The sequence below is a fragment of the Mesocricetus auratus genome, unplaced genomic scaffold (genome assembly GCF_017639785.1).
Source record: "Mesocricetus auratus isolate SY011 unplaced genomic scaffold, BCM_Maur_2.0 Super-Scaffold_100015, whole genome shotgun sequence".
Lineage (NCBI taxonomy): Eukaryota > Metazoa > Chordata > Mammalia > Rodentia > Cricetidae > Mesocricetus > Mesocricetus auratus.
In genome coordinates this window covers 52,069,721-52,084,117 of record NW_024429198.1, presented here as the reverse complement: position 1 = coordinate 52,084,117, position 14,397 = coordinate 52,069,721, and the positions used below count along the sequence as shown (strand labels likewise).

General features: G+C 38.3%; 1 protein-coding gene and 1 non-coding gene across 2 annotated transcripts in view; one reads left to right on the top strand and one right to left on the bottom strand.

Annotated features, from left to right (window-relative positions):
• Nucleotides 1-14,397, top strand: part of Ccdc178 (coiled-coil domain containing 178) — a 388,724-nt gene that overhangs the window by 231,501 nt on the left and 142,826 nt on the right. The window lies entirely within an intron of this gene.
• On the bottom strand, nucleotides 9,512-9,614 carry LOC121144430. The gene has a single exon (XR_005881782.1). It is a non-coding gene; the product is annotated as a U6 spliceosomal RNA (small nuclear RNA).

Below are 14,397 nucleotides of genomic sequence, written 5' to 3'. Positions count from 1 at the left end.
AAAATAACATTGTTTCTAATTTAAATTTTAAAAATCTAGGAAAAAAAAGAAAAGAAGAGAAAATGGAACCTCAGGGAGGGGAAGTCTTCTATAGGAGTTTACCAAGCTCATGCCTGGTAAACTAACCATTCAGAACAGAAAATGTGTCTGAGTCTCACTTTGTATGTGAAATGTCTGTGGGTGGCTGGGTGTATTATTTAAGGTAGCCATGCCTTTATTAGCTGTCTTGAAATTGATTGTACTGGTAATTTTGAGCATTTTTTGTTTATCTATATAAAAGTATGTGTTTTCAAAAATTATTTTTGCACAAAAGAAGAACATTTCCATTTTAAACCTTTAGTTGTTCTTTTTCATTACTGTGGGTTTCCTCTTGTAATTTTGTTAAAATTATTGTCCTCTTTGTTCCTGTAGATGAAAGCAATAGATTAAAAAAAAACATATTTCCTCAGGTTTTTTTTTCAGTTAGTGGAGTCATATGCACGGAATTACCCTGAGATAGCTCACATGCCCTGCAGGTTACTGATCTGATACAGGGATACAGTTGAGAGCACCTACCATAATCGATAGTTTAAATGACCTTTGGATCTCTCTTGCATGTTTTTGGATCAAGAAATAAATCATCATGTGTTCTATCATTAAAATGTCCTTCAATCAACCATCAATGGAATAATTTGGAAATATGGGCCTCATTACCTCAGAGTTCTATAGTCAAGTCCTTGCCTAATGGACACATTGTTTCGTCTTATCTTTACCAGAGGAGATAGTATAACTGCCATGGAAATAAAGTAACCCACCTTGTTGCTGGCACCTTCCTTGTCCCAGTTTCAGTCATGCCAAGTAAATATCTAAATAAAATTTGCTTCAATGATTCTGGCAGACCTATCAAAGGAAAATCATGATGATCTGTATAATAATTCACTTTTCCAATGAAAGGAAATGCACAGCTCATCCAGGAAACAGATCAAAGTGAAAACAGAAAAAAAAAACAAACAGAAAAAAATAGTGTTAGTATGTACAGGGTAACATCATGTCAGAAAGAACTAAACTAAAATATTCCTACTAATCTCAACCATGCTTGTTGACAACTGCACTGCTCAGTCTTAATTTCTTTGCATTTCTATGCTGAGAATGCCCAAATTTGGCACCATACAGTTGGTATAGAAACAGACATTCCTGGTGTGGTCCCTACCCTGTCTGTCACGTATTAGTGGCATAAACTTGGGAGACTATTTTACCTTTCTAAGGCTCAATTTCCTCATATGTAAATGATAATAACAAAACTACATGTCCATGAGTATTTGTGAAGATTAAGATGTATGTATAATGATTATACTGCCCTTAACAGGATCAGCTTGCTGTAAGACAATATAGCAGAAGTTTGTATGCTGGTGCACACTTGTAATCTTAGCCCTTAAGAAATAAATGAAGGTTAGGAGTTCAGGTCCAGTCTCAGCTACCTAGTAAGTTGAGTTCAAGGTCACCGGAGAAACAAAGACTTTCTCAAAAGACAAACACTGAAAAAAAGTAAATGTTTATTTTTAAGGAAAAGCTGAAAATCTCCAATTCTATACCTTTCCAAGAAAAATTAAAATTTTACTATGGTTAAATTTGGGGTATATTCCCGGGCGGTGGTGGCACACACTTTTAATCCCAGCACTTGGGAGGCAGAGCCAGGAGAATCTCTGTAAGTTCGAGGCCAGCCTGGTCTACAGAGAGAGTTCCAGGACAGCTTCCAGAGCTATAGAGAAACAGGCAAACAAAAAATGGGGGTATATTGTAAAATTTGTATTTGTTTTAAAACATTTAATGTTATTGAATTGCAGAGAAACTTTTTTTAAAATTACTAACCCTCATATTATAATAATTACTGTACATTAGTGTCTGTATTTGTCTATCTTGAATAAATTACAGCTATTTTGTAGCATTAAATATTATGCCACGAGAGAGGGTAAACAGGGAATGAATTCCTCTGTGTATTTGTAGACAGACAAAAATGTCTAAAAAGTGACTGGTGAGATGGATCAGCTGGAGAATGTACTAGGTGAACAATCTGATGACCTTAGCTAAATACCCAGAACACACAGGAGAGGACCAAATCCTGAGAGTTGTTCTTTGACCTACACACACACACACACACACACACACACACACACACACACAGAGAGAGAGAGACTGTATATGCAAGCATAATGCTAAAGTCTTTTTAAATGTCTAAAAAGAACTAATCAATTTCTTTTGAAGCTAAGTCCAATGTAAAAAATAAAATAATGATCAATTCTTGACACTGAATTCCCAAATTTCATAGGAAAAAACTGAAATGTATTATTTCAAATAAAATTGGGTTTTGTCTATTAAAATTGTAGCAAGCAACTCCTGAGAAGAGTGGATCATAGACTGCGTAGTGATGTGGCTTCAGGATAGCCAGCATGTAAGTCTATAAACAAAATGGATGGAAGAAAACCAAGACCTCTACTCTTTTATCTGGGATCATAATTATATGGAATTTTTTTCTGATGGGACCATATCCAAGTGGTAGCATTAACAGATGGGATCTGGTTGGGGTTCCACATTTTTAGTTATTTAGGACTTTAGTAAACAGTGCTTTTATCCAGTGTGTGATTGGAACAGATGTGATCTTATCAGGGTTCCACTTTTTTTTCAAGGGCATAAAATTGCCCTGATTTTCTGTACAGTGCTGGGGTTTACTTTCTGTGGCTTTAGAACCATAGTCCTCTCTTCACTCAGAATTTGCCCTTGGGTTCTAAAGCATCATAATAGGGAGTTAATGTTTTATTCTCTATTAATCCCATTAAATCCTTTTAATATTAGAGCATGTGTTGCTTTATAGCATTAACTAGTGTCTTGCACTCAACAGTATTTTCACAGTTTATGTCACTGCTTAGGGCATTAACAAACAGCTGTTTGAATTAAATGAGCAGTTAAGGACCCTGTTCATTAACTCAAAAGTTTCATGTATTTTTAATTCCTTAAATCTAATGGTATCATCACCCTCCAAGAAATCTATCTTTGATTATAATTTGCTCTGGCCACTGTTGGTTATGGGGGGGTATGATTGTTTTGAATATGAATTATATTAGGGCGGATATCACTAACAAATCTTAACAGTCTCATAACTGTTTCATTCTTATGGGATATAAAACTTTAAAAGTTGTTTGTGGCAGTTGTGTTAAGATTTTCTCCAATTTTGGTTACTGATGACTTCATTTAGCTAATGTAAAGAGGCAGTTGGAATGGAATTATTTGCATTTGAAATGGCGCAATCAGAGGTTTGAGGCTGGCTCATTTACAAAACAAAAAAAAAAAAGAAAGAAAATTGTATTTGGACAGTGACAGATTATGGGATGTAGTTCCCTGTGCAGGGCAAATGTCAGTAAAGGATTTTTCTCCACAGAGAGATAGCATGCATTCTCAGCTTTTAGGAGAAGCTGCCTTCCAGGCTATCCTTCTTGAAAGCTCATTCAGTAGTTTAGAGAGAAGCCACCGAGGAAAAAGTTATGTGTCTGCTATGCAGAAGAAGCTGCAGAAGGATAGGATTTCTGACTTATTTACTCTAGCCTGGTATCACGTGATAACCCTCATGAAGCCCAGGATCTTGTATTTCCCACATTCTAAATGTCATTGACGAAATTATGGACATCTGAAGAACTTTTGATTCGCTATTCTCTAGGTTCCCCAGAAAACACCTTATAGTCTGACCTTCAGTTGTCCTAATTTTCTTTAGTGGTAAGGTATGGTGGGAGGTTCTCAGCTCTTTGACAGACAGACTCAACTCATGGTAGGTGTTATAATGGGAGAACGTGGTAAACCAATTAAGTGATCATATAATCTTTTTTAATGGTCATATTTATTCTTTCACTCCTGAAATGTCATGTAGCAGCAATTTCAAGTTAGAATAGACACACTGTTTACTTATGCACAAAGATATATGGTAAATTATTAGGAATGGCTTGTTAAAAGCAGTAGAAAATGTTTTCTATTCAACACTAGAAAATTGTCCAACATTCATCCAGCATAGTTAAGAATAGACTTAAAAGGGGGTGGGTTCTGGGCTTGCTAATGTTTTTTTAATTATCTAAATTGGTTTGAAACTCACAGTTGCCCATTTCCATAAAGTATACTTGAAGACTGGTAGGTCTATAGACCATATCTGAGATGTTCATATCCTCTCCACCGTAAAAATGCAAAGGAACCAGCTAAAGGTGCCAAGCTTGTGTGGGGCTTTGCCCTGTAATACTACCCAAAGTGCACCTAAATGCTAACCTTCTTACTAAGCCAGGCTCTTCAACCCTGTTAAGCTAGGTGTTGCTGTAACAGTGCTCTCCATCAGTATTTAATGAGTGCATGGAGATTCAAATGAATGGACAATGGAAGCATTATTTGAAAATGCCCCGAAGAGACTTCAACAACTAGTCTTGAAGAAATGTGAAAAATGAGACCGTGTGTGTGTGTGTGTGTGTGTGTATTGTGTGTGTGTGTGTATACGTATATATGTATATATTCAAATGTGTATGCACACAAAAGAAATAAATATATGTAATACATATACATATTAAGTCTACATTTATTGGATTAATGTATGTATATGCTTAGTTTATATAGTTATATAATAGACACATATTCATTATTTTTTGCATATGAAAACCTTTATTTATACAAAAGTTTCCTCTTTTTAGAAACAATTTTATTTTACATATCAACCACAGTTCCCTCTCCCTCCCAGCCTCCCATGCCTCCCACTGACTCCCACCAACCTACCTCCCCATTCCCCAAGGATGATGAGGCCTTCCACAAGGGATCATCAAAGTCTGTCACATCCTTTGGGAGAGGGCCTAGGCCCCCTTCCATGTATCTGGGATGCAATAGTATCCCTCCATAGGAAATGGGCTCTCAAAGTCCATTCGTGCACTAGAGATAAAATACCCATGCTGGAGAAGACGAGGAGAAAGAGGAACACTCCTCCATTGCTGGTGGGAGTGCCGACTTGTACAACCACTTTGGAAATCAGTATGGATATTCCTCAGGAAAATGGGAATCAGTCTACCTCAAGATCCAGTAATTCCATTCTTGGACATACACCCAAAGAATGCACATTCATACTATAAGGACATCTGTTCAACTATGTTCATAGCAGAATTGTTTGTAATAGCCATACCCTGAAAGCAACCTAGATGCCCTTCTACCAGAGAATTGATGGAGGAAATGTGGTGTATTTACACAATGGAGTATTACTCAGTGGGGAAAAAAACAATGAAATCTTGAAATTCACAGGCAATGTATCTAACTGGAAGAAAATATCCTGAGTGAGATAATCCAGTCACAGAAAGACAAGCATGGTATGTACTCAATCATATATGGATATTAGACATAGACCAAAGGATTACCAGCCTACATTACACACCACCAGAGAAACTAGGAAACATAGAGGACCCCAAGAGAAAAACACATATTCATTATTATATATATACATTTTAAAATTTATTTTAAATATAAAATGCATATAAGTAAACATGCTTGACATGTTTGTGTATATTAAACATAAGTGCTAAATATTAATAGGTATCCTCTAACTGTATGCTGGGCGCATTACCTCGTAAGCAGTGCCTTCAGCAGGATGGTACCTGACTCTCACCTATGTGCACACACATGCACCCTGTGACATGCAGGTTTCTCCTCAACCCCAGAGATCAGAGTTGAGGCACATGGGTGGCCTACCTGGTGGTCTTTCTCTGGTTCCCGTTGTCTCCCCTGCTGACCCTGCATGCCACTCACAGCAGCGCTGCCCTAGCTGCCCTGCCATTTGTGTAATTAATTTGCATGTTTTCCAGCTAGAGGTAAGAGCTCTTATCACCACTGGGCAGCTATCATCTTGCCGCCGGAGGAGTCACTTGGGAGATGGTTTCAAACATTCAAGTGAACTCTGCAGGTGTCTTTAACTCAAAATCATAAAGACAATTTTTTTTCCAAGAAAATTGTCTTGCACTACTCAAATTTTGATAAATAGTCACATATGAACCATTTATGTGTTCTTAATACTGTCATCTTCATTCTTTCTGTCCTTGTTGCCCTATTAATAAAAATAAATTAAGTTGCTGGTGACCACAGTGTTTCATGTGCTAACTGTACTTTATTACATACTTGGTATCAAATGCTTTAGCTTTTATTCCTTTGTTTTAGATACCTTCTATGTTGTTTTCAACATTTTTAATGATTTCTGTCGTATGCTGTATCATGACAAACTCAGGGTGAAAATAGAGGGGAAAGAGGGATTTAAGACGTAGGTTGAGAATTTGAAGTCTGTCTGCCTGGGAGTGTGAGCTGGAGAGTGGACAGCTGCCCTGTTCTGGTCTCTGCCGAGAGCATGAGGAGAAAGCCGTAACCTGCTTTGGGAACCGCTACAACAACCTCCAGTCAAGCAAGTGCATGCAGGTGGGAAAGGTGGGCTCGGCTGACCTGAAACACGGCATCACGGGCCGCGAGGAAAATGTCTCAGAGATGGGCGGCTAGCTTTGGCAGATCAGCAGTCAGATACAAACACTTAGATACCCTCGATTCATAGTTTGACTCCTGTGCAGAGATATTTCTATACACAAACTTAATCTAATCTATTCATACTTTGATAACAAAATAGTGAATTTTGAGACCAGCTTGTGGAGAAAATCAAATAACAGTCAAGTGAGTAACCCCTCTTCTAAGGGGCATTCACATGTATAAATGTTGGGAATTATGTGTTTTAAAATAGAAGGTTGAACCTAATGTGACAGAGATACAAAGTTTATATACATGTGTGCGTGTGTGTGTGTGTGTGTGTGTGTGTGTGAAAAGATATAGGAAATAGTAAGAAAAGTATGCACCTAATGTGAGCTAGGCACAAATGTTGTTGCAAAGCAATTGTGGGGGGGAAATAAGAGGAAATGAAAACACCGAAAAATAAATAAATAACCTAGGAGCTCCCAGGGAAAGACTGCCACACACTATGTATTACACTGCTGTAATTAATCAGTGGAAATCGTCCATCTGTCCTGGCTCTTACACACACCTGTAGAGGGGGATCCTAACAACCCCAAGCAGAACTTGCGGGTCCCCCGATGAAGAGTTCACCACAGTTGGTAGACTAACATTTGTTATCAATGAGTTGCTGCCGAACTGCAGTTCCAAGGCTGTCGCTGTAAAACCACAGTGCGTCCTGGTTTGTTGGAGGTTAGTAGCACTTGTTAATTTGATCAAGGCTGAAGTTTACGGAGGATAAAGTAAACAATGCAAACTGCAGACACCATCAGTTTCCTATGGGCAGTGAAGTGTAGTCTGTTCCATTTACACTTCACAACAACATCTGATGGGCTTTGTCAGTGCCGCACAGAGTAATTAAACCTGAAATCAATAGCAGGCATTTGTCATGTTTACAGCCGCTCTTTCTGCTGGGTTAAACTCATCAGTTTAGTGCGCTTCTGTTTTACTGCAGAGACATGCTCCATTATTTCTTCAGGTACAGTTGAGATATTCAGTTACATGCCCAATAGTTTGAATACGACATTAAGATTAAAAGGGACAGGCAAATGGACAGTTTTTGTAATTTATTTGCTGATTTCCTTAACCGGCGTTGGATTTCCATTTCCTTCTGTCCTTTTAGGAAACCCTTTGTGGTTGGAGATAATAAATCCCCATACCTCCAGAAGTGGCAGAAAGTCTCACCACACGTTTGATAGAATTTGCCACTAGCTGTAGCCGCACACATGGCTCGCTGCTGGCATATTTGGAGCTGGAGACTGAAGGATAACTGTGATTCAGAATGGTTGCCACATCTGAGGAAACTTGGTCTGCCCCCTCATTTGTAAGGACTGACTGAAGTTTTCCTTTCTGTCACTCTTCAAACAACTCTGTGTTTCATTCATCTGCTCCTTTCTGAATTTTTTTCTGTAATTTCTAAGAAGTTGAGGTTTTAGAGGATAAGGGTCTGTGGCTCAAAGAAAAAGTTGGCACACATGTCTGAAGGGGGTTGAAAACTGTATGGTTTGGAGTGTTCTAGTTGCTTGATGGACGCTCTTGCTGGCCCCATTTTCCCTTCCAATGCCATCCTCCTTGACATGTTACAGAAGACAGGCTGGAAAAGAAGGAATCTTACTGCTATTTGCTTCTACAATTACTTTTATGGGTGTTGTGTTTTCCCATTTTAACATCCCCCTTCCCAAATACACTTAAGGGAAATATATCCATTTGTATTTATTAATAATGTCCCCTGGATTTGAAAGTCACAAAAAAACCACTTTTTTTGCAAGCATCTTTCTCTTAAGTCTGCTTACACATTATGTTATTATTACTTATTGACATCACCAAATCCCGTGGGCCAAATTGTCAGTGGAGAGCACTGGTCATCCATAGGAACGGGCATGTCAAACACTTAAGAGAAATTTATGATTTCAGTAAACATAGCAACTATAAAAATTGTACTCACTCTTATAAGTCTAAAATGCAGAAGGTTATGGGATGAATTGTTCTCAATTAGTAAAAACTGGCTATTTCTGCTTTCTACAAGTATGGGCCATTCAGGGATTGACACATGAATGCAGGGAGTAAAACACAGAGACCCAGATTCTGAATGTCCTAGGCATCAAGGTTTGTCATTCTAGAGCCGATCTACTTTTGTTAGGATGGACAGAAATCCTGTGTTTTGAGCACCATGCTCTGCCTCATTCCTGGGATCCCTGTACTGTGTATCATGACCATAATTTCAAAAGTTTCCACTCATAAATGGGGGAAACAAAATTTGAGGGATAGTTGAGAAGGTTAAAGTGCCTGCTGTGTAAGCCTGACAACCAGATACTAATCTCTCAACACTAGTGCTCTGGCTTGTGCATGTGTACTGTGGTACAGGCAGGCATGCATGTGCACTCATTCACAACATGCACATCATAATAATAATTAAAAAAAGAACAATGAGCTTGCAAAGACAGTCTGGCCAGAAATGTCTTTGCTTTTTTCACATATACTTTCTCAGCATATTTGATTCAAATTTTTGAGAAATATAATATTTCCTGTGTAAGTGGGAATTAAAATTAAACGTGTGAGTGGGAATTAAAATTCTACATGATTTTGGCAAGACAAATGAGGAAACTTCTGGGACATAATGATGGTGATGCATCTGCTGGAGTCATCAAAGCCAAATTTTATAATTTTGTTATCTGGACTTTCAATGTGCCTTGATAAGAAGGGTGGCTCTTAGGAATTGTACCCAAAGTAGTGATTAAAATAACAGTGGCAGCTTGCATATCCACAGCTACACTTTAGAGACCAGGAAACTTACTTGAAGTCAGAATGTCTGATTCTGCTGAACCCAAACTTGGAAATTATACCTCCCATTCTTTAAGCTCTTGTTATCCAAGTGTTGAAATTTCTTTTATAGACTATGTCTATGAAAAGTTACATGTTATCCTTACATTGCAATCTCAAAATAAATGCAAACTCAAAGTAAGCCATATTTTTACTTAATATGGTAAGAATCATCCTATATATATCTAAAAAGAAATTAGCCTTGCCCAGGGTCCATGATAATCTTCTCTGTATCATTCCAATTTTAGTATATGTGCTGCTGATTCCCCATGGAAGGCCTCACCATACCTGGGGAGTGGAGCAGCGGTAGGGTTGGAGGCTGGGAGTGTGGGAAGCAGGGGAGGAGGGGAGGGAGAGGTAGCTGGGACTGACATGTCAAGCAAGCTTCTTTCTAATTTAAATAAAAATAAATATATAAAAAAGAAATTAACCTCCCCCAGAAGAAATTTGAAATATTTGGATGGCATTCAGTCTTCTCCTTTGACATCTATAATTTAATTTCTTAGAAAAAATCTTAGAAAAAGATGAAAGCAAAATAATCTGACTACTTGTGTATTGGTTACTGTTTCTCTTGTTGTGATCAAATACCTGGTAGAAGCCGTAAGGTGACAAGGGTATGCTTTAGATCATAGTTTAAAGGACGCAGTCCATCATGGCAGCAAGAATATGGTAGCTAAGATGGAGTTATCTGCGGACGTGGCAACTTTTGACTAGCCATGTACCAGTGGCAGATAGAGAGCAGAAAGAACTTGACAAGAACCAGGCCATCGGCCTCAAAGGTCAGCCCAATCAGTCTCTCCACCTAAACACAAACTAAACCTTGCTGTCTTACTTTTTAAAATAATTTATCTCATTGTTGCTTATAAAGATTTTACCTGCATGTGTGCATATGCTCCATGTTCATGCCTAGTACCTGTGGGGGTCAGATTGCCTGGAACTAGATTTGCAGATAGCTTTGAACTATAATGTGGGTGCTAGTAACTAAAACCTGGGTTCTCTGCAAGAATAGCAAATGCATTTAAGCCATCTCCCCAGCCCTTAGATGATAACATCTCAAAGGGTTCATAGCTTCCAAAACAGTGCCACCCATTGGAGGCCAACTGTGGAGGACTTTTCAGACTTAAAACCTAACAGTATGCATACATACATACGTCAAAATAGTTGTCAGTCTTCATTTGTGATTGCAGATAGTATTGATTACTGTCCTCTACTCACCATTTAAATGGCCATAAGTCTGAGTAAGCACCTCACTTCCTCTGTTTACCTTGGCTTGATCCAAGCTTCCATTCTGCAAGGGCATCACCCATTAGCAGTCTGCTAGAGTTGGGTTGGGTTTCTGCAGACTTACACTGATTTTAATGATAGATTATGGAGTTATGCTAGATACTACATTCTAGAGTATATCCTTCAAGGTATTGCCACCTAAAGTATACTCTCATTGGAGTCCTCGAAGGGTGATTTGATTCCATATTCCCTAACTGGTTACTACAAAAAGATGGAGAACCCAATAAAAACAGTGTGTTGCATGAACGTTGACCCATTACTGTATTTCATTAGCTGAAAAATGAATTTATTGTTCAGAAAATAATGCTGAGCACAATAGCATAACAGTCCATGAAAATTTTAGTGAATCTGTGGATGTCTGAATCTGGGTCAGTGTGCCAGGTGAGCCTGACTAACATAGAAGCTAGGACTTCTGTCATAAGGTCCAGATGACAATACATGGGTGTAGTGTGGGAGGTCCTCAAACGTATCTTGTAGTACTCCTGCATGCTGCCATTCAAGTCAATTGAAAACTAGAACAGGCTAATTAAATGAGGATAGAATGGCCATTGCTTTTCATGAGTGAAGGCTTGAGTCACCACACCAAGCACAGGACCAAAAACCTAAGTGTACAACCTAAGTAGTTAGAGAAGTCAATTCATATCCAAATAGCCTATTCCATACGAACAAAACCATCCAACAGATGCCTGAGTATTATAGCATACTGAGCAATATATGGACAAGGCCTGAGATTACTCTTTCCCCATCAACTTGTGTTAGAGAACCCCCAATGGGACAAAAGACAGACAGAGGAAACTCAACCTTTCTCTCTGGGGACAGTCCTGTCACCCAGCTCCCAAGTAAATACATGCAGACATTTTTACTTATGAATGCCTAGCCTTAGCTTTGCTTGTTTATAGTTTATTGCAACTTAAATTACCCTGTCTACCTTCTGCCTTTTATCTTTTTCTATTCTATATACCTTTCCTTACTTCTTACTCTGTTGCTGTCTGTGTGGCTGACCCATGGCATCCTCCCCTCCTTTTCTAACTCCTCCTTCTTCTCTTTTTCTGTTTCTATTTATTCTCTCTGCTTGCTGGCCCCACCTATCCCTCTTCTGCCTTGCCATTGGCCATTCAGCTCTTTATTATATCAATCAGGTGTATCAGTCAGGCAACATAACACAGCTTCACAGAGTTAAATAAATGCAACATGAAAGAAAGCAACACATTTTTTCACCATTAAACAAATATTCCACAGCATAAACAAATGTAGCACATCTTCAACTAATTTTTCACAACAGACAGCTGTTTGAGTTCACATTCACGTTTTGTAGCCTTCTTATGATTGTTCTATAATTGTGTGAAGAAACTTCTTGTGGTAGAAGGATAAATGACTAAGTAGAAAATAGATTCAGAGACCTAGATGATGATAGATGATAGAAAGGAGAGATAGATAGATGATAGACAGGTGGAGAGATATAAGATGGGTAGATATAAGAATTTAGGGGTAGATGATGGATTAGAGAGATGATCTATTGATATATGTGATATATGATAGATAAGATTGCTATGATAGATGATGCAGTCCATGTTGATCTATCATCTATGGTGACACATCTGAAGTTGACAATGGAAATTGTTACAAGAAATGTGTTGAGCATTTCATTGTTTTGTACATATCACAGTGCATATTTTCACACATTTATATGGTACAGGTCAACCACTTGATGTGGTCTCTTAACGTGAGCCAGAGAACCAATATATTTAAGATGGACGACATTTCTGACAGTTAAACATCACATAGTATCTGAATCTTTTTCATTAGGTAGAGACGCTCTACACTTACCTAATGATTAGTGTCATACATAAACTAGCAATATATTATCAAGCATTGCACTTTGCCTATTTGTATGCTCTGCACTTTTGTGCAAGTACCACAAAGCACACAATCTTGGTCTACATGAGCACTACCACGAACGTGATGAATGGGCTGTGCTATGGCAACATAGCTATACCGTCAGCAGCCAACAGTGATTTATGAGTTTCCTCATCATCTTATGGGACTTCCTATGTATGTGTACCGTGATGGTGATGAAAATTTTGTTGTACCACCCATAATATATGTCTTACAGGTCTTCCTTTCCCGATTGAACCTAAGATTCCCATCATGTAGCATATGTATGCTTTCTCCGTGCATTCAATTAACACTAGCCTATGTGCTGCTGTGATGGGATTTTGCACATGCAATTAAAGTCCCAAGTCAGTAGCTTTTTAGGAAAAGGAGATTATCCCTGGTAAGCCTGACCTAATTAAGGGATCCCTTAAGAGTGAGTGGGCTTTTCCTGGTAAAAGAAATTTAAGGAAGGAGGAGAGTTTTGAACAGAGCTAGTCCTGGCCTGAAGGAGAAGGTCACATAGAAAGATCCCACATGGACATGTAGGAGCTGAGACAAATGCCATGCTCACATCCAGGTGTCTTTGGTCACAGCCCCGTGAAGTCTCTAGATAAGTCCTCACCTGCATATCAAACACCAATAGGGACTTGTGTAAGATGACATGATATTGTTTTAAACTGCTTAATGCAGGTGATATCCCATACAACAATAGAAAAGTAAAGAGAGATGCTCCCTTAAACACAGATACATTCCCTTTTATGAGGCTGATAAACACCCACATTTGAGATTACCAGGTTTGGAAGCTTCGTTTTCCCTCTGAGTCACATGTTCTTGGCAACACAAACTGGGGTAACTCTAGCTCGAAGTTCTGGCTTGCTTTCCTCAGATTACTCTGAAAGCCCTGGAGGCAAGCAGAGGTTTAGAGGGAAAAGAACTCTGAAAAACTCAGCTTTGCATTTGCCCAGCTCCAGAATACACATTGGAGGTCCCAGGGTGATGACTCCTGGATCTGCTAGTATCTGTGAAGACCAATCTAAATGTGATTGATTCTTCCATGGATACCATCAGAAAATATTAGGCAACTTTTGGGATAATGTTTTCTATTTATAAACTTTGATTTGTCATTGACTTATAGTCAAACACATTAAAACTGTTGAAATTCATCTAATTTGCAACACAGCTATCATTTATACTGTGATAATTGAGATATACTGGAAAGCATCTCTTAGTGGATTTCTTTAAGAAACTGAGAATGTACTTTTAGTATCGCAGAAATAGTGAATTCACCTGGAGTCTGTAATAAAATACAGACAACAGCTGTGAAGTACTGATGTCTACAGGAATAAAAACCAGCACATACAAGTATAGCTTTACAAGAGCAGGTATGGATGAAACAATACAGACTCTGTATACACAATGACTGTAATGCAATTTATATGGATTTTAGTACTATGAGACAGCATATTATGTGGACTCTCTGGTTGAGGAAAAAAAACTTAAAGAACTTCAAAGATTTTCAAAGAATTTTCAGGTGATAACCATTTGAACAGCAGGAATTTTAAACCTTGGTATTGCTATTGATTTTAATGTTTCTTTAAAATGTGTTAGAGACTTGATTTTCTGATAGGATTATCTTACAACAAAGCTTACAGGAAAATTCTTGACACAATGTGTTTTATGAAGAGAGTTATATAAAATAAAATATTAGGAACTGTAATTAAGCATAATCACATTACACTAGAGCTTGTAACCTCAGTGCTTTGGCAGAGTGGAAACAAAATGTCCACAGGTAGTAAGGCTGGAACCAAGGAAGAGTTGTCACAGAATTATACCCCAGAGCATGTACACGGCACAAATATAATGTGGAGACAACTGAGCATTGTCTGCAAAAGA